The 16,834-nt window shown below is 37.2% G+C and overlaps 1 pseudogene; it reads right to left on the minus strand.

The window, feature by feature from the left end:
- LOC134741651 (proton channel OtopLc-like) overlaps positions 1–16,834 on the minus strand; it is a 42,268-nt pseudogene that overhangs the window by 13,233 nt on the left and 12,201 nt on the right.

Consider the following 16,834-nt stretch of genomic DNA (forward strand, 5'->3'; position numbering starts at 1 on the left):
AGTCGTAATGGCGAGAGGGTCGTAATTCCATTCGACTCGTGATTGCGAAGGGGAGGTGCAGAAATGCATGTTTTATGCAGCTAATGCGCTATCGACTTTCAGCCGTTTAAATATCTTACTTGACTTTTATTTATCTCTTTATTATACACGACGGGTTTACCAATGTTGTGATTTTTTTGTATTGGTATTCTTTTTTTTTTGTTTTTTTTTGCTCTAACGGTAAAATAAATTCAAGCTATGAGTACCTACACTCTTAAGGAGTCGGGCTCGGCAAGCACAGACAAAGATGTTGACCAATAAGAAAACGTCTCTGTGTGGATACATCACCAACACGGCCTATACCGCGTCGAACCGAGCACGGGCGGCCAAAATGTCTTAACAACTCAAGGTCTTTAAACCCATTAACAGTAAGTACCTATATTTGATCGGGTACAAAATTTCACCACTCGACAACCCTAATCCAGTAGCAAGCGGTCGATAGAGACGCGTCCCGGCAGCCGGGAGGCTGCGCGAGCGACCCACTGACCCGGCCGCACACCCTTACCAAAATGCTACGCAACATGCATTTCTTAACTCTCAGATGCAAATACGTGCCAACCCTAATAATATAAATATTATGCATCTAGGGCTATTAAGTAGAGTTCTATAAAGGTACAGTTAAGTACCAATCTGATGGTATTAAAAGGATGAATAAGGTACGCATGCGCGGTCTCGATTAAATAGTGACCTACGAGCGGGGTCGACGATCCCTGCATACACTATGTTTTTGTGTATGCTCCAATGCAATCGAGGTCACTATTACGTTACCATTACTCCTTTATGTTGTGTGGAACTTTTTAATGAAACTTGTTAGGAAAATTAATTCTTACTGCTTATTGCTAGATTTTTCTCACTTTGCTTAAGGCTAGATAATAAATGAGCAAGAATTGATAATTTGATAACTAAGCCAACTAAAAAATAATAATATTTATGAAATAAAACTATTAAAACGGATTATATCGCGTATATGATTGAATTTATAATACATCCCGACGTTTCGAACCCTTTACAGCGTTCGTGGTCAACGGGTGACTGAGGAAAAACTACAACGTGCAAAAATACCCACATACTAAAAATAATGAACCATCATAGACTATAAACTTAAAGGCTTTTAAGTATCGCGGTAACCGAAGACAATATTAAATAATAATATTGTCAAGATATTTTTTCGGAAAAGCCACTACTATTTATGCGTACTCAGCGTACTCGTTATAGAGCATGTAGGTATCTGAACCCTCTAGTTTTCATAAGAAGCCATATATAGCAGTTATAATATTGAACTCTATTGGCATCTACTAAAGTTCAAATTTAAACAAGTATTTTCTATGACATGCACTAGAGGGTTAAAAGTATGTACATAAATTGAAAAAAATAATGTGTGAGTGATAATTATTCATAAGTACCTCGATGGGAACTAGAAATCGACATTGACCGTAATTTGGACGCTATTACCCAGGAAAGTGGAATAGTGATTAATTAGGTCAGGATCACGAACTTTATTTATCCCCTGGCCTTGGATGTCCAGCCACTTTCGAGCCAGCGGAGATTCCGTCGTTGCTGGACTAATTATAATACAAAGTAGAGACGAGAGCGTGTCGAGCTTCCATAATTAAATACGTAACATTAGCACTCAAAATGAATAAAAATGGGTTAATTGATATGGAAAATGTAGGTATATAATAGGTACTACCGTCAACCGGGGTGAAAAGGGATGGCTGGGGTGAATAGAGACAAAACTTAAAATGGTAATTTCTTAAAAAATGCCCACACAAATTGTATCATTTAATTGTAAATAATAGTAGATTTTGTGTTGGTCTTTTTTTTAAGAAAATGTCAGGTAAATCACATATTTTGGCTCCTCTACACGATGGTCCATCATAGTGGCCCACTAAGATAAGCCAGCGTGTAGAGAGGGTAGTGGTGTCGGATGGCTTATGGCGCGGCGGGATGGCGATGGGATGGCCGCGGACCGGTGTCGGTTTTTCGTCCGCACATCAAAGGTAGTGGGCCAGCGATGGCAGTACGCATCTTTAAGTTTTGTCCCTATTCACCCCAGCCATCCCTATTGGGACCGTGCACGACGACAGCGCCACACAGCGGTTGCAACTGGTTGCAACTATAGGCCCGTATTTTATCACAAGTAAATCGTAATAATTTCAGTAAAAAAAAGTATAATTTGTTAAGGTTTTGTGTAAATTGGTTGAAATATGACGATATTTGCTAATGAAGTCAGAAAAAAATCACGCTGACTAAGAGCTTTAATCGAAAACGCTGCCCAATCCGGAGATATAATAACACAATGTATGGTGGAATTATCTCTCTTTCATTGGTGCACAAAAAAGTCCGCGATGGTGTACCTATGTCTTTCTTTTAAGAATAAATTACTATACCTATACTTATCTTCTACAAAAAGATTTTATAATATGGGGTATTTGCAAAGCTATTTACACGGATACAGTATTAATAATTATCAAATAAAATACTTTAGTTATATTAAGTATTTCATACATATTACAAGTGCAACTAAAGCGATCGCAGCGCATAAGGTGGCTAATGGTGAATTTTTTCCTAGATCAACCAGGCGTGAAAACCAAATATTCTTACCTAGAGCAAGAAAAGATGTGTTCAAAAATAATGACAAATAATAAAAACTGTGACATACATAACATTAATACTAGAAATAAGCATAAGCTTGCAGTACCCTTCACTCGGCTCCATAAAATTAAAAAATCATTCATGGGTAACTGTGTAAGATTTTATAATAAACTTCCAAATATCATCACTGAATTATCTGTTAATAAATTTAAAAAATATGTAAAACGTAAACTTATCTCTAAAGCCTATTATATCACACAAGACTACATGAATGATGAAACACCGTGGGATTGTGATTGAAAATAATTAATTATTTATTATTGTGTTAATAATGATGAAATTGATAATTCAATGAATACCTATATTAGGTAATCCGTATTTTTTGACATTTAGATTTTTATTCTAGAAAGTTTCTAGACTAGTATTTTTTATACAATTTTGGTGTTTGACGATCCTTTTGTGAATTCTTATTATTAAGTTTGACATATCTATAATAATTCAATGTTTTTAAGAATAATAATAACTGCATCAATAAATTGCTCTGATAATTAGATTAAGGTAATATTTAAAACTTGACAATTTAAAAGTGCTTGTTGCTAGGCCTATTTGAATAAAGAATATATTGAATTGAATTGAATTAATGTATTTTCAATGGTCATTCAAATCTACAATAAATTACCAAAACACATATTAGAAATTGAACCGAGGCTATTTAAAAATGCCCTCTGTAAACGGTTATTATTTACGTGTTAATTAAAAATTAATTAAAGAGTTCATGTCCGACGAAAATCAATAAGTAAATTATTTTATTAACATGTTGACATATTGAAATATTATTTTTGTTTATTATTCTCTTATTCATCATTTTTGGTAATTTATTAATTTTTAATGCAATAGTTTTAAAATTGACATGTTTAACTTATTTTCCTACCCTGACACTTAGTTATTTTTATCATATAGTTGATATGCCTTAAATGTTTATAGTTTAAATTGTATTGTTTGCATGCTTGCCTGCCGATTCCTTTATATTGCATGCCTATCATGGGGGTAGAACATAAGGACTACTATTTATTTTAAGACCACCGATTGTATGACAACACTATGTTCTAGCAATAAATATATTTCATTTCATTTTATTTCATTTCATAAAAATATAGGCACTAACGGAAGTTAGTTAAGGTTTCATACAAGTTATATGGCTCAAAATTGAACTTTAATTTACGGATTACTCCTGAAATATTCATTTAAACTGTATGGTGTAAGGGACCATTTACACCATACAGTTTAAATGAATATCTCAGGAGTAATCCGTAAAAAAAAAGTTCAATATCGAGCCATATAACTTGTATTAAATCTTAAAGACGCTAACTACCGTTAGTGCCTATTTTTACCACCTTATGCGCTGCGATCTCTTTACTTGCACTTCGCAGGCTGCCTATTCACCCCGGTTGACGGTATAGTTAAATTAGCAGTTGTGCTAGATGCATAAGATATCTATGTAGGTATATTCTAAAGGCCATAAATATGCCTCCTAGGTTTTTAGGGTTCCGTACCCAAAGTTTAAAAACGGAACCCTATTACTAAGACTCCACTGTCCGTCTGTCTGTCCGTCTGTTTGTCACCATACTGTATCTCATGAACCGTGATAGCTAGACAGTTGAAATTTTCACAGATGGTGTATTTCTGTTGCCGCTATAACAACAAATACTAAAAAGTACGGAACCCTCGGTGGGCGAGTCCGACTCGCACTTGCCCGGTTTTTTATATGCCACATCGGCGGCAAACAAGCATACCCCTGATAGCCTGATAATAAGCAGTCACCGTAGCCTATGGATATGGACTCCTGCAACTCCAATAACTACTACACTTAATATTGTATGTTTACTGTTTTAACTTTAGGTACCTATTACTGATCAGCAATTGTGACTCGTTTTCAAGTAGACTGTACCCTTAATTCTGAGTTGAGACACGAGCCAAGTAATTAGTATACTGCGACGTGATCTAGGTTTGCTAGAATCGTCACTTGCATTCTAAATGGTCATTACGCAAGATCCTAGCTTTGTCGCTGTCGTCATCTCGTTAGTTCCAAGGGATTCAGAGCAATGTAGCGTCATTTATGCTTTTTTCATTATATCCCTAAGAAAAAGGGTAATGTTTTTAAATTGTAGTTATTTTTGGCAAGTTTAGCTGCGCTAACTGGACATATTTTATTGTATGTACCTCTACCTACTTATATAATAACGAACAATTAAACGAATAATCGATTGGGCTCCAATGATTATTTCTGTCTATCGCTTTTAATTTCTTAATTATGATTGACAATTTCTTCCATCGAAATTGTAAACGAACAATCGTGGTCGTCAATCACACGAACTGAATCGCGATTGATTGTCACGGGGCCGCATCAAATCTTTGTGTATTTAGTCAGTTTTAATAGTCAGTTTTAGGACACTTTAAACTGTGTATAAGGGTGGTATAAGGTCAACCGGGATAAATGCAATAATGGCATAATTGCGTCTATTCGTTACCTACCTCTCGAATACGATTGGTAGGATAGGAAGGAACGCCGTCTGTGCTACGTTATTCTCCAAGAAGATGACGGGAGCTGGTCTGGTAATGCATGTTGTTTATAAAATAACTCAAATAGACGCAATAACCCCCCCATGGTTGCGTTTATCCTGGTTGACCTTTATTAGCTATATTCGTACTCTATCACTACGAGTACATCTTATAAAACAAAGTCCGTCGCCGCGTCTGTGTGTGTATGTATGTATGTTCGCGATAAACTCATATAAACTACTGAACGGATTTTCATGCGGTTTTCACCTATTAATAGAGTGATTCTTTAGGGAAGGTAGGTATATAATTTGTTAAGGTTTACCCGTGCGAAGCCGGGGCGGGTCGCTAGTTGTATCTATTGTATGATCATCATTTTCTTACCATTATCCCGGCTTTTGGCCACGGCACACTAGGAGCGACGGGAAGCTCTGAGGTCGACTCGGAAACCTAATCTCAAGTATTTCGGAAGCGGCTACCATCTGACCTTCTAACCCAAAACAATGTTTTTCTTCACTTCTTCAGTATTTTTTCAATTCTAACACGTGACTGAGCCAAGCCATAAAAACGTATAAGGGGTGGGCTTTGTTAGGTCGGAATGTCCTTATACATATAAAGAGCTTTACCTACATAAATTAAGTAGGGTTTAAAGGACGCCTACAAAACCATCATTACCTAGCCGTAATAATTATATCGATCCGATTCCGAGGTGGAACCCCAAAGAAATCGTAAGGTAGTACACCTTCTGATTGTAATAAGTAATAACAGGTTATGTATTTAACCTGGATTTGTTATGGATATGATATGATGAATATTAGACTTTTAGGTAGAGCTAATTGCGAATCTAATTTTGAGAAAAAATGTCGTTCTTTTCTAAGCAATTTCTAACTCCAAACAGCTTTCAGTAAAAAAAATATATAATTTATTTCATGTGGCTATTATTAGCATTGAAATATCCCTCACAATGGTATAAATAATACTACAGTCGCATAACTCGCCAGAGCAGCTAAAACCATTCGGAGCAGCCCTTGGAATTGGTTCAAAAACAAAATGCAAGGGTAGAAAACCACAAGCAGCATTAATGATTAATTTTTATAAAATTTCCACTTTAGTCTCCTGTTCTATTCTATTCAATTATCACACGATATCAGTTTCAATTATTAATAGTAAAAATAGTGAATGACATTACGTTCGGCCTTGGTGCACACAATGCACACTTACATAACATTATGGTCGTCTGGGCCGGACCATTAATGGGTTTGCTATCAGACTACTCTGTCTCCAAGTCGATTTATTCGCCTCTTTGTTTGGCAACTATACCTTTAAACTTCAATGGTTTTCATTTAAATATAGACTTTAGTAAGTTAACTTAAGGTATATCGGCATAAACATTGGGTTGTCTTATTTTATGGAGCGTAATTGCGAATGTCTGGAGCATAACCATAGAGGTGAGTGCTTTGGCAAATAGGACTTCAAACGCTTTATAAAGCGCATTCGCAATGCGTTATTATTATAAATGTAGGTCTGAAGACGATTCGTTATAATGGCTTTGTTCAAAATAACATCATATTAGCAATGCAACTCGTACTTTTTAATCTGTATACTTATTATTCGAATACTTAACATTTATGAGCAACTTTCGTCTTATACACACTACACAGTAGCGCCTCCAAATAGCGATCGAGTTTTTTATAACAGTTGCTTGCTGAAGCGCTGGTGGCCTAGCGGTAAGAGCGTGCGACTTTCAATACGGAGGTCGCGGGTTCAAACACCGGCTCGTACCAATGAGTTTTTCGGAACTTATGTACGAAATATCATTTGATATTTACCAGTCGCTTTTCGGTGAAGGAAAACATCGTGAGGAAACCGGACTAATCCTAACAAGGCCTAGTTCCCCCTCTGGGTTGGAAGGTCAGATGGCAGTCGCTTTCGTAAAAACTAGTGCCTACGTCAATTCTTAGGATTAGTTGTCAAGCGGACCCCAGGCTCCCATGAGCCATGGCAAAATGCCGGGATAACGCGAGGAAGAAGTTGCTCATATATTTTGGCTAGTTTTATTTTTCTAAACAATTATTCTGCCTTGGACAGCTACTGATTAGTTGCAATAACTCGTGTTTTTGGGTAAGTATAATTAAAAAAGTTATCATCATATCAGCCTTTTACCGCCCACGCCTACTGCTAAGCATAGGCCTCTCTTCGAGTACGCCACTTATCCCGGTCCTGAGACAATCTCATCAAATAAAGTTATAGGACGACCGGTCTGGCCTAGTGGGTACTTGGGTAGTGACCCTGCCTGTGAAGCCGATGGTCCTGGGTTCGAATCCCTGGGCTTACCGTGGGACTTAGTCAATCTGTGTAAGAATGTCCTATAATATTTATTTATTATTTATTTATTTATAGTAAGGTGGTGTTTGTTATCTAAATTATGGAAGTTTAAATACTTTTCGCTGTTATTACAAATTTAACACTTGTTTCTATAAGTAGTTACGTCACTTACGAGAAAAAATGGTGGTCCGCGTTTTCGATCACGTGACATACAGATAGTAAAACTACGATTTGAATTTTGAACTTAAAATCTCATATTTTTGTAGCAAAATAATATTAAATTCGTATTTGTTTTGGTAAAAACTATTTAAATAACATATACTTTTATAATTTAATTTTGATAGGTGAAACTCCACTATTGTCTCCCTCTAAAGACCGATCTTCAAATTAGTTACGGCGACTTAGTTGATCCTCTATAAAAATCAATTTTATAAGTTTATCTATTTATATGAAGTCAGCTAATAATATTTTCTCATTATGAGAAATGACACTAATTGCTGAAAAAGTTCTACTGCTAAAACATTTAAAGTTGGTTGCCAGCGGAAGTCATCATAATAATCTTCTAAGTAAAAGCACAACTACATATTTCAAATGGGTGGTAAACAAAAGGTCTCTAAGCCCGAGGATTACTCGCATACTATATGTATATTAGATTAGCTCAAAGCTTAGTTTTGCATAGGTAGGTGATCCGTGATCCTTCACGCTGCTGCGCCAGCGCTGTCCACATCTCACAACGGATGAACGCCTTTCGACCACGCTCCAGTATGTTACCTGATTCCCACGCTGCTCATTAATTGTAAGCTTTATCACGAAGCCAGTAAATTTAGTTTACAATGCCCAGCCTCAGCACACGTGCTCATTTAGTCACGTCTGTATGCGTAACCATTTCATCGATTGTCCATCCATGCGGCAGGGAAGTGCTTTGATTAAAGCTTCCTCCCCTTTATTTATTTTTAAATTGTCCGTGTTTTTTGTCCGATGATGTCATTTACGTTCTTTAAAGAATAAATAAAATGCGATTGTAAAGCCTATTGATATGAACTGGGTCGTTGATACATTACTGGCACAAAAGCTTTTTTCATTATTACTTAACGTTGTCTTTGTCGATGCCGAGATGAATCGCGGGTTAAGGTATAGAATATTTAGTTTTTACTTTAGTAGCCAAATTTCGTCAACTCAGCTAAGTGCTATCATGGCGCAGTTTGCTAACAGTCGTTTTGAAGTAGGAAGTCTCTGATTCGATCCCCAGTTAGTAATTATATGCTGGGACAACTTTTTGTACTTTTTTACACTTAAATTTCGTATTGTTGATTGATCAAGCGAGCCCAAAACGCGGGCTAAGCGTATTCATCTTTTATTAAACTTGCCCTAAAAAAGTTATTAGGGTTCCATACCTCAAAAGGAAAAAACGGAACGCTTATAGGATCACTTTGTTGTCCGTCTGTCCGACCGTCTGTCTGTCAAGACCCTTTATCTCGGGTATGCGTAGAGGTATCGAGTTGAAATTAAAACCATATACTCAGGTCCACAGGCCTCTTAAGGGAGAGGCCGTAGTCGATTTTGGGGCAAAAATGTATAATTTATAGATTTAGTCGTTGAAATTATACACGTTTTGTTACGTAATATCTAAATAACAAGTATTGATTTCTATTAGCACGTCTTCTCATCTTGCCTTTTAATAATGAGGTCGCGAGCGTGCGTCACCGGTAATGCATGAAGAGAAGGGGCAGTTTTTAAAAATTCATCAAAAAATCATGGTGGTAAATTATACAAATTGATGTATAAGAATAGTTTCAGCAAATGTTGTAGATTGTTTAAGTATCAAAATTACGTTGAAATTAAGTCGATTTTCAGAGAAATTGTCACTTGTTTTCAAGTAATTTCTGGAGAAAATTGATTTCGTCTAACTTTCATTTACACTACTAGCAAGTCATAATAATAAAAATGTAGTCTGATAAACGTCAAGTACAGGATATTTGTAATACATGTTTAGCAGTCCAAACTTTACGAAATTTACAAATAAGAGCGACAAAATCAGTGCTTTACGCGCGTTTACCTAAACGTCCATTAGAAAAGCAAACATTACTAATTTAGTGAGTCTGTTTTCAAAAAAATTATCTGATAAAAGGTAAGATAAGAAGACGTGCTAATAGAAACCAGTACTTGTTATTTCAATTAGGTAACAAAAGGTGTAAAATTTCACGCACTAAATCTATCAATTTTACATTTTTGCGACTAAAATCGACACCGGCCTCTTAAAGCAGTGAAAAAATCAAACATCTAAGTTAACGTAAAAAAAAGATACTGCAGTTTATGCTGCAAAAAACTTAATTTTCGACACTCTCAAGGGAATCAAAATGTATAGGTAGAGTACCTACTTCCCGTTGACCTAGAACTATGAAATTTGGCAAGTAATATCGTCTTTTTTTATTTATTTATTTATTTAAATATGAAACAAACGGTCATACATAAAATATTGTTACAGTTTCTTCTCTTAGTCTAGACCTATAGTTTCCATTTTTATTAAACATATCTTTATATATAGCACGAAAAAGTACCTATCTTGGCTTAGGTTCAGCTGATTAGTAAAAGGTTACACAGAATTTGCGAATTTTGTACGGAACCCTCGGTAGGCGAGTCCGACTCGCACTTGTCCGGTTTTTTATTTTATTTAGTTTTTCTAAATTATTCTAAACGGCGGAGTCATACATTTATTCAGTTTTAAAGTTATGTTTGCGAAGTCTACAGCTCACTGGGCCACTAGTAGTAGAATGTCGAAATAGTCAACTTCGTTCCGCTCGCGTGGGTAAGTCAGTTGTGGGAAGAAATAAAATAGTCGTATCGATATCATGAGTTTTTTTCGTTTGAGACGTGTTTACAGAGTAAATGGCAAAAAATGCAGAAAATTTGTATCGCTGGTTTAGGCGGTATTTAGATATTTAGTTTGGATCTGGGTCGATCTGACCTGCTAGCATGAGTTGCGTTCTCGCGCGCGACTCCATACATTTAGCGCGACTTCAAGTATGGACTCGCGCGCGAGAACGCTACTCATACTAGACAGTCTGGTAAAGGTTTTTTCAAAATACTAAGTGACAAGGGACAGTGACCGATTATTGTAGCGATCATTGTACCTGCTAATGCCATACAGTTAAGACCCTTTTGACCATCGTTACAGCAGAACTTATGTAATTGAAATAAGTTTTACGAAGCGTCACTTAACTGTGTCAACGAGTACACACTGGTCCCGTGAGTTGAAGACCTAGCAAGCCCCCATGGCTCCACCATTTAAAAAAAATGTTGAAATAAACCGATAGTAAAATACCGTGTAGGTAATTATCGAACCTACTCACAAAAAAAATCCAGAATCGCTTGAAAAACGCGACCTGTAGAGGAGATCAACCGGACTTACTAAATCAATTTTGCCCAAGCTGAAACGAAGACACTTCCCTCGCGGTTGTGGTTCATATAAAACTCACTTGGCATTTTTGGGTCTCTTCTCCGGCTGGCAGCAAGCCCGGTACCGCAGAATGGCATCGGTGGGCGACAGTGCGTCGGTCTCTTCCGGCGCGTCACACTCGTCGGTCACCAGCGGCGCCCGCGCCGGCGACGTGTGCGACCCGTACCCGTCGGAATTCAGCTGAAACAAACTCGGATCTATAGTTCGTGAAATTATTTGAATCGGTTATCGTTATGACTAAAAATTTAAATACCGCGCTGCTGCAGCGTTACTGCTGCCGCGTAAGGTGACGTTCGGGTGTCTACTGCATCTGCACTAGGGCATCGTTGGGGCATCGTTGTTACCGCCGATGTCTTCCGTCACTCATTTTATCAAGGAAATTGACAGATACAGCGGCGGTAACAAAGACGCAGTTGAAATCCGAACGTCACCTAATCACCTTTACCGGTTAGCGTTAGTGCTGCAAGCTGCAGCGTTGCGGCAACGATAAACGAGTCAGTCGCATGTCCGAATATCACCTTTAATGCTACAGCGTTGTTGACGCGAGTGATGTCTCTGTCCAAACTCCTTGGTAAAATGAGCGACCGGTTGAACCTTTCTCATCGCGTCAGAAATGCAGCAAAACGATATCAAATCAACACAATATTTATGCGAATTTAATCCGAATGTAACCCGTTTGTAGCCAAGTGTTTTTTTTTGTAGCGGTTTAATGATAGTGTAAGTTACAAATAACCAAACAAGTGGTAAAAAACATTTTTTAAGGATCGGGTCGCTAATAGGTGTTTTTATTATAAGTAAGTATACATTAACCTATATACCTAAATACAATATTTCGGTCGAGTAACTATGTCGATTTACCTAAATTAACGTAAGAAAATAATGTCTATCAAAACCCACTTAAAATTAGGCTACGCATAAAATTAGTTAATGGTCTAACCGGTTTACATAAAACGTTTAAACCGGCCAAGTGCGAGTCGGACTCGCGCACGAATGGTTCCGTATCATTACGCAAAAAACGGCAAAAATATCACGTTTGTTTGGGAACCCTACTTAAATATTTATTTTATTCTGTTTTTAGCATTTGTTGTTAAAGCGGCAATAGAAATACATCATACAGACAGACAGCGGAGTCTTAGTAATAGGGTCCCGTTTTACCCTTTGGGTACGGAATTCTAAAAATGGAGTGTTTAATGTCGTACTAACAAATTGGGTGGGTACTTACAAATTGTGTTCGTTTTTTAAGTGAGGCACACGTGGTGGCCTGTTTTCAGATCTCGGCTTTAAGAAATGGTCACTTGTGTGCGTAGACTACTATTATTTTGTCATTATTATCAACCGGGTTTGTTTACGGTAGGTATCTTATGCCATTGCGTAACTATTGTCATTTCAAGGTAATAGCGGGATTGGTATTCACTTGATGGCTGGTGTATCTCACAGAGGTACGCGATACTAGGTACAATTTTTTTTTCAAAGTTTCTTTATTATGTACATATACTTATTATGTTTTTAGGAAAATATAATTAAACAAATAAACTGTAGGAACAGTTTGAAACCTCGAAACCTATATTATTATACTAAAATAAAAAATAAAAATGCTCCTAATTAAAAACAAATGTGGATGTCATTATTTTAAATATACAATATGACTAAGGCGGATTTGATTGATACGTAGATAATAAAGTATGGAGTTTGTTTTATGATAAATTTTTGGCATTAAGACGATAGAGGACTTGTCTACGTTTGTAACCAGAAGCGGTCATCCTATCTACTATCCTCTTAATGTAAAGTAAGGACGCTGAGCACGAACACTTTATCGTACATAGACTCGAGTTTTCCTAACTCTATCGGACGCGCATAATTCAAGGGGGTTTAATCTCAATTACTCTAAAAATAATCTTCTATTTAAAATTTTGCTTGTCCGAGACAAGCCAAATATCACTATTAGGTAGCCATTTTATGCAAAAATTATACTGCTATGGTATTTACTCACTTTGACGATGGTCCCAACTTGGGAATCTTGAAGTTCGAGGGCGCGCTCGCGGGGCGTTTCGCGGGGGTCGGGGAGGGTGCGGGGGTCCCGAGGGCTCTCCCGCGAGTCGCCGTCCACGGTCAGGAGCCGCTCCTTCATCTCGTGGATGTAGGGGCAACGCTGCATCGCGATGTAGAACTCGCGTACGCGGACCTGTGGAAAACGAGTTGTCGTTAGAATGTGAAATAATGGCCTATTCAATTCAGGAAACCAATTTTTTTTAAACTGGCCAAGTGCGTGTCAGGCTATTGAAGGATTCCATACCTTCATACGATATTAAATAAACTGTACCAGAAATAGGCGTATATCCGGCACTTACGTCCTTTTTAGGGTTCCGTACCCAAAGGGTAAAAACGGGACCCTATTACTAAGACTCCGCTGTCCGTCTGTCTGTCCGTCTGTCCGTCTGTCACCAGGCTGTATCTCATGAACCGTGATAGCTAGACAGTTGAAATTTTCACAGATGATGTATTTCTGTTGCCGCTATAACAACAAATACTAAAAACAGAATAATATAAATATTTAAATGGGGCTCCCATACAACAAACGTGATTTTTTTGCTGTTTTTTCCGTAATGGTACGGAACCCTTCGTGCGCGAGTCCGACTCGCACTTGGCCGGTTTTTTTGGAAACCTGAACCTTATATTTAAAGACTTTTAGTTAGGTAGGTATAATATGTATGTATGTATGGAATGCCTCCTTTAAAAATATATATTTTTTTATTTTAACTACTAAAGTTAGCAGCGGCTTAAAAAATATACCTATTATGTTCCAATTTTATTCAAATATAGGTACCTTATAAATTATGAGATAAATGGCTGTGGGCTGTGACATACGGATAGACGCACTGATGGACGGACATGACGTAATTATAAGGGTTTCGTTTTTGCAATTTTGGTTACAGAACCCTAAAAACCGACCCAATAAATAAATATTAAAGCTTATGGCAGTCTTAAAACTACGACAAATCTAACTATAACTAATATATATTATAATATTCATAAGAGCTGGCGCAAGATTTATACTGAACTGTCCAAATTATCATAATCCACGCCAGCTTTCGTGAATTAACCTATAACATACCGCAAACCCATCAAACCGTTTAATAGAGAAACTTTATTCTCCATTCTTAGTTAGCTAAAATGAAAATTTATTCAAAGCAAAAAATTAATAAGTTATCAGAACAACTAACAAGATTGAGATAAGATATCAATACAGATACAGAGAATTTAGGTTAATTCAGGTGTGTATCACAGAATAAAAATTTGTAGCATGAATATTTTATTGAGGTTGTTTTTATTTTAATTTGGTCAAATTAGGACGTAAGACTTACTACCAGCGCGCATTCAAGATTCTAGCAGGATATCAAATCATGTCACTTCACTACAAACAGACATTTTCCCTTCTTTATAAGTCAGCTAAAGTCAAGTAAAACAGCAAGCAACAAATTAAGGTCAGCTTCTCGGTGCAATAGCATTACGAGAATTAATTCAGAGTTCGCAGAGGCTCAGAAAGCGGCCTGAATATAGTACATTTTTTGTAAACGTTTCTATTATGTGGAGAATACTGGGACATCACCCGCCGTGGCACTCGTTTTGCCATATTGGGAAGCTGCGCTCGGAGACACAGGCAAGTAACGGAGAGCTTCTTGGGTATTTTTACGAGCGTTTAATTCAATTAAATAGTTTTTTAATCTCGATCACGAAGGCAGACGATTACAGCTGTTACCTTTCTCTGAGTAAAAAAAACGAGTCCAACCAATCATGTAATTTTTTTAAGTAGGTACACTCAGGCTGTTTCACATATATGAATTTATTAGCGTTTCGAAATTTGGCAATAAAGTAAAACCGGTGGAAATACGAGTATAACTTACTAATTAGTTAATATTTTTTCATTTATTTGCGGTTCATCAGATCTTTTAGAAATTCGGGGGATGTCCTAGCTAGCAGAAGCTTAATTAACACACGCCATGGTAATATTTCAGCTATCTAAGTATTAAATCGTTATAGTGACGTTTTCAATCAAAAGGTACCACATTGTCGCTTATCAAAAGGACGAAAATTGATTGTATCTTTATACGAAAAACCTGTCAGAGCGTCCTCATGGCAAGCGACAAAGCCTTACCTTTACCTAACCCTACCTTACCCACCCTCTACCTACCTACCTACCTACCTACCTACCTACCTTTACCTACCTACCTACCTTTTACCTTACCTTACCTACCTTTACCTTACCCATACCTACCTACATTTTGTTTGAAAACGACAATATTATGTAGTATGTATTAACTTATAGTTACTTATAAAATAGTTTTGCGACTAAAAATAATTCTGAGAGCAAAAACTTCAAAAACACCAGTCAGTTATTTTGGTTTATTATTTAACCACTATACTTGGGACGAAATTACAGAGAAACATATTATATCTGGGGTCGTTGGGTCAATCCGAGGTAAAAGGTTCAAGGGCTTCTAGTAAGACTTTGTGAAGACAATTAAGCTAAGTATTGTGCAATGCATGTTATGACTTTCCTGGCTTTTGTCACAAAATTTGTGGAGACGGATGATACATAATGAATGTCTTCAAAATTAAACTATCGTAAGTCATAGGTACTAACATTAAGATCACTAAAAATATAAAATTAGCTTAATGTCTTCCTTTTTAATCAAAAGAATATTATTGGATTTATTGGTTATTAACAAAATAACAACAGCAGAACTTTTCAACAATGTATAACGAACGGTTACTCCATTTTTAGTTTACGACCTATTATGCTACAGACAGTCAGATACACACATCAAATAAAAATAAATACCAACTCGATTTTCTTCGGAGTTCAGGTACAGTCGCCATTAGATATATCGGAGCGACCAATGTGCTCACAAATATCTGAACACAGCAGTTTGCTCGCAGTTTGGCGAGGTATATAATTATAAGAAAAAAAAAACACGCCTCTATTTTCAAGACGCTAGGGTGCGGGTTCAGATATTTTTGAGCACCTCTGGGGCTCCGATATATCTGATGGCGACTGTACCTGAACTCCGCAACGCATCGAAACTTTTCATTTTCGGAAAGTCATTAAACTTAATATTGTGGTACCTACTCGAGTCAGCCACTTTATTTTGTAGACTAAAGTTGGAAACATCGGAAACCTGTAGTCAGAGAGCCTACCGCGAACACCGAAGTTCGCTAATTTCGGGCATCTTATTCTTTTGCTCCAACTAATTGTAAGTCGAGTGATAGAGATAGTTGCTCTAAATTGAAGAACATCGATTTTCTCGGTTCTACAATCGGGTATTTTTCCAACGTGAAAGTGTTTATTGAAACCAATTTAAAATTCCCACCGGACCGGATGCGACGATCGACGATGTGGACAATTGTAAAATATGCAAACTGCGATGAACGAATGATAGCAGTGGAAAAGGTGTTATTTCGATCGCTACCCAGTAGTATAAAGTGTGCTCTTTCAACACATTGCTTAGAAACTGGAGGTCAAATTACACTAGATCACTAGAAAAGCTTCACCTGGCACACGCTCGTGCAGCAATCCTACTTACTTAGTACCTACTCCGCCAGAACAACTGTTGGCGAGCTGCCCGCGCCCCTCGAACACTGGCGAATTGTGGGCTCGACTCAATCCAGTTACCAAACTTACGCAACTGATTTGTTTATAAACAAACCGTTAGATTACTACTGTAGTTGATTGTTAACCAAGGGATAGAAGGCACTCATTCCTGCCGAGGTATTTTGGCGCTCGAACGCAGTGAGAGCGCCAATAGTCCGAGGCAGAAATGATGCCTTTCACCCGAGTTAAACACTCTACTTTTCATTTCGAAT

This window comes from Cydia strobilella, chromosome 5 (assembly GCF_947568885.1).
Source record: "Cydia strobilella chromosome 5, ilCydStro3.1, whole genome shotgun sequence".
NCBI lineage: Eukaryota > Metazoa > Arthropoda > Insecta > Lepidoptera > Tortricidae > Cydia > Cydia strobilella.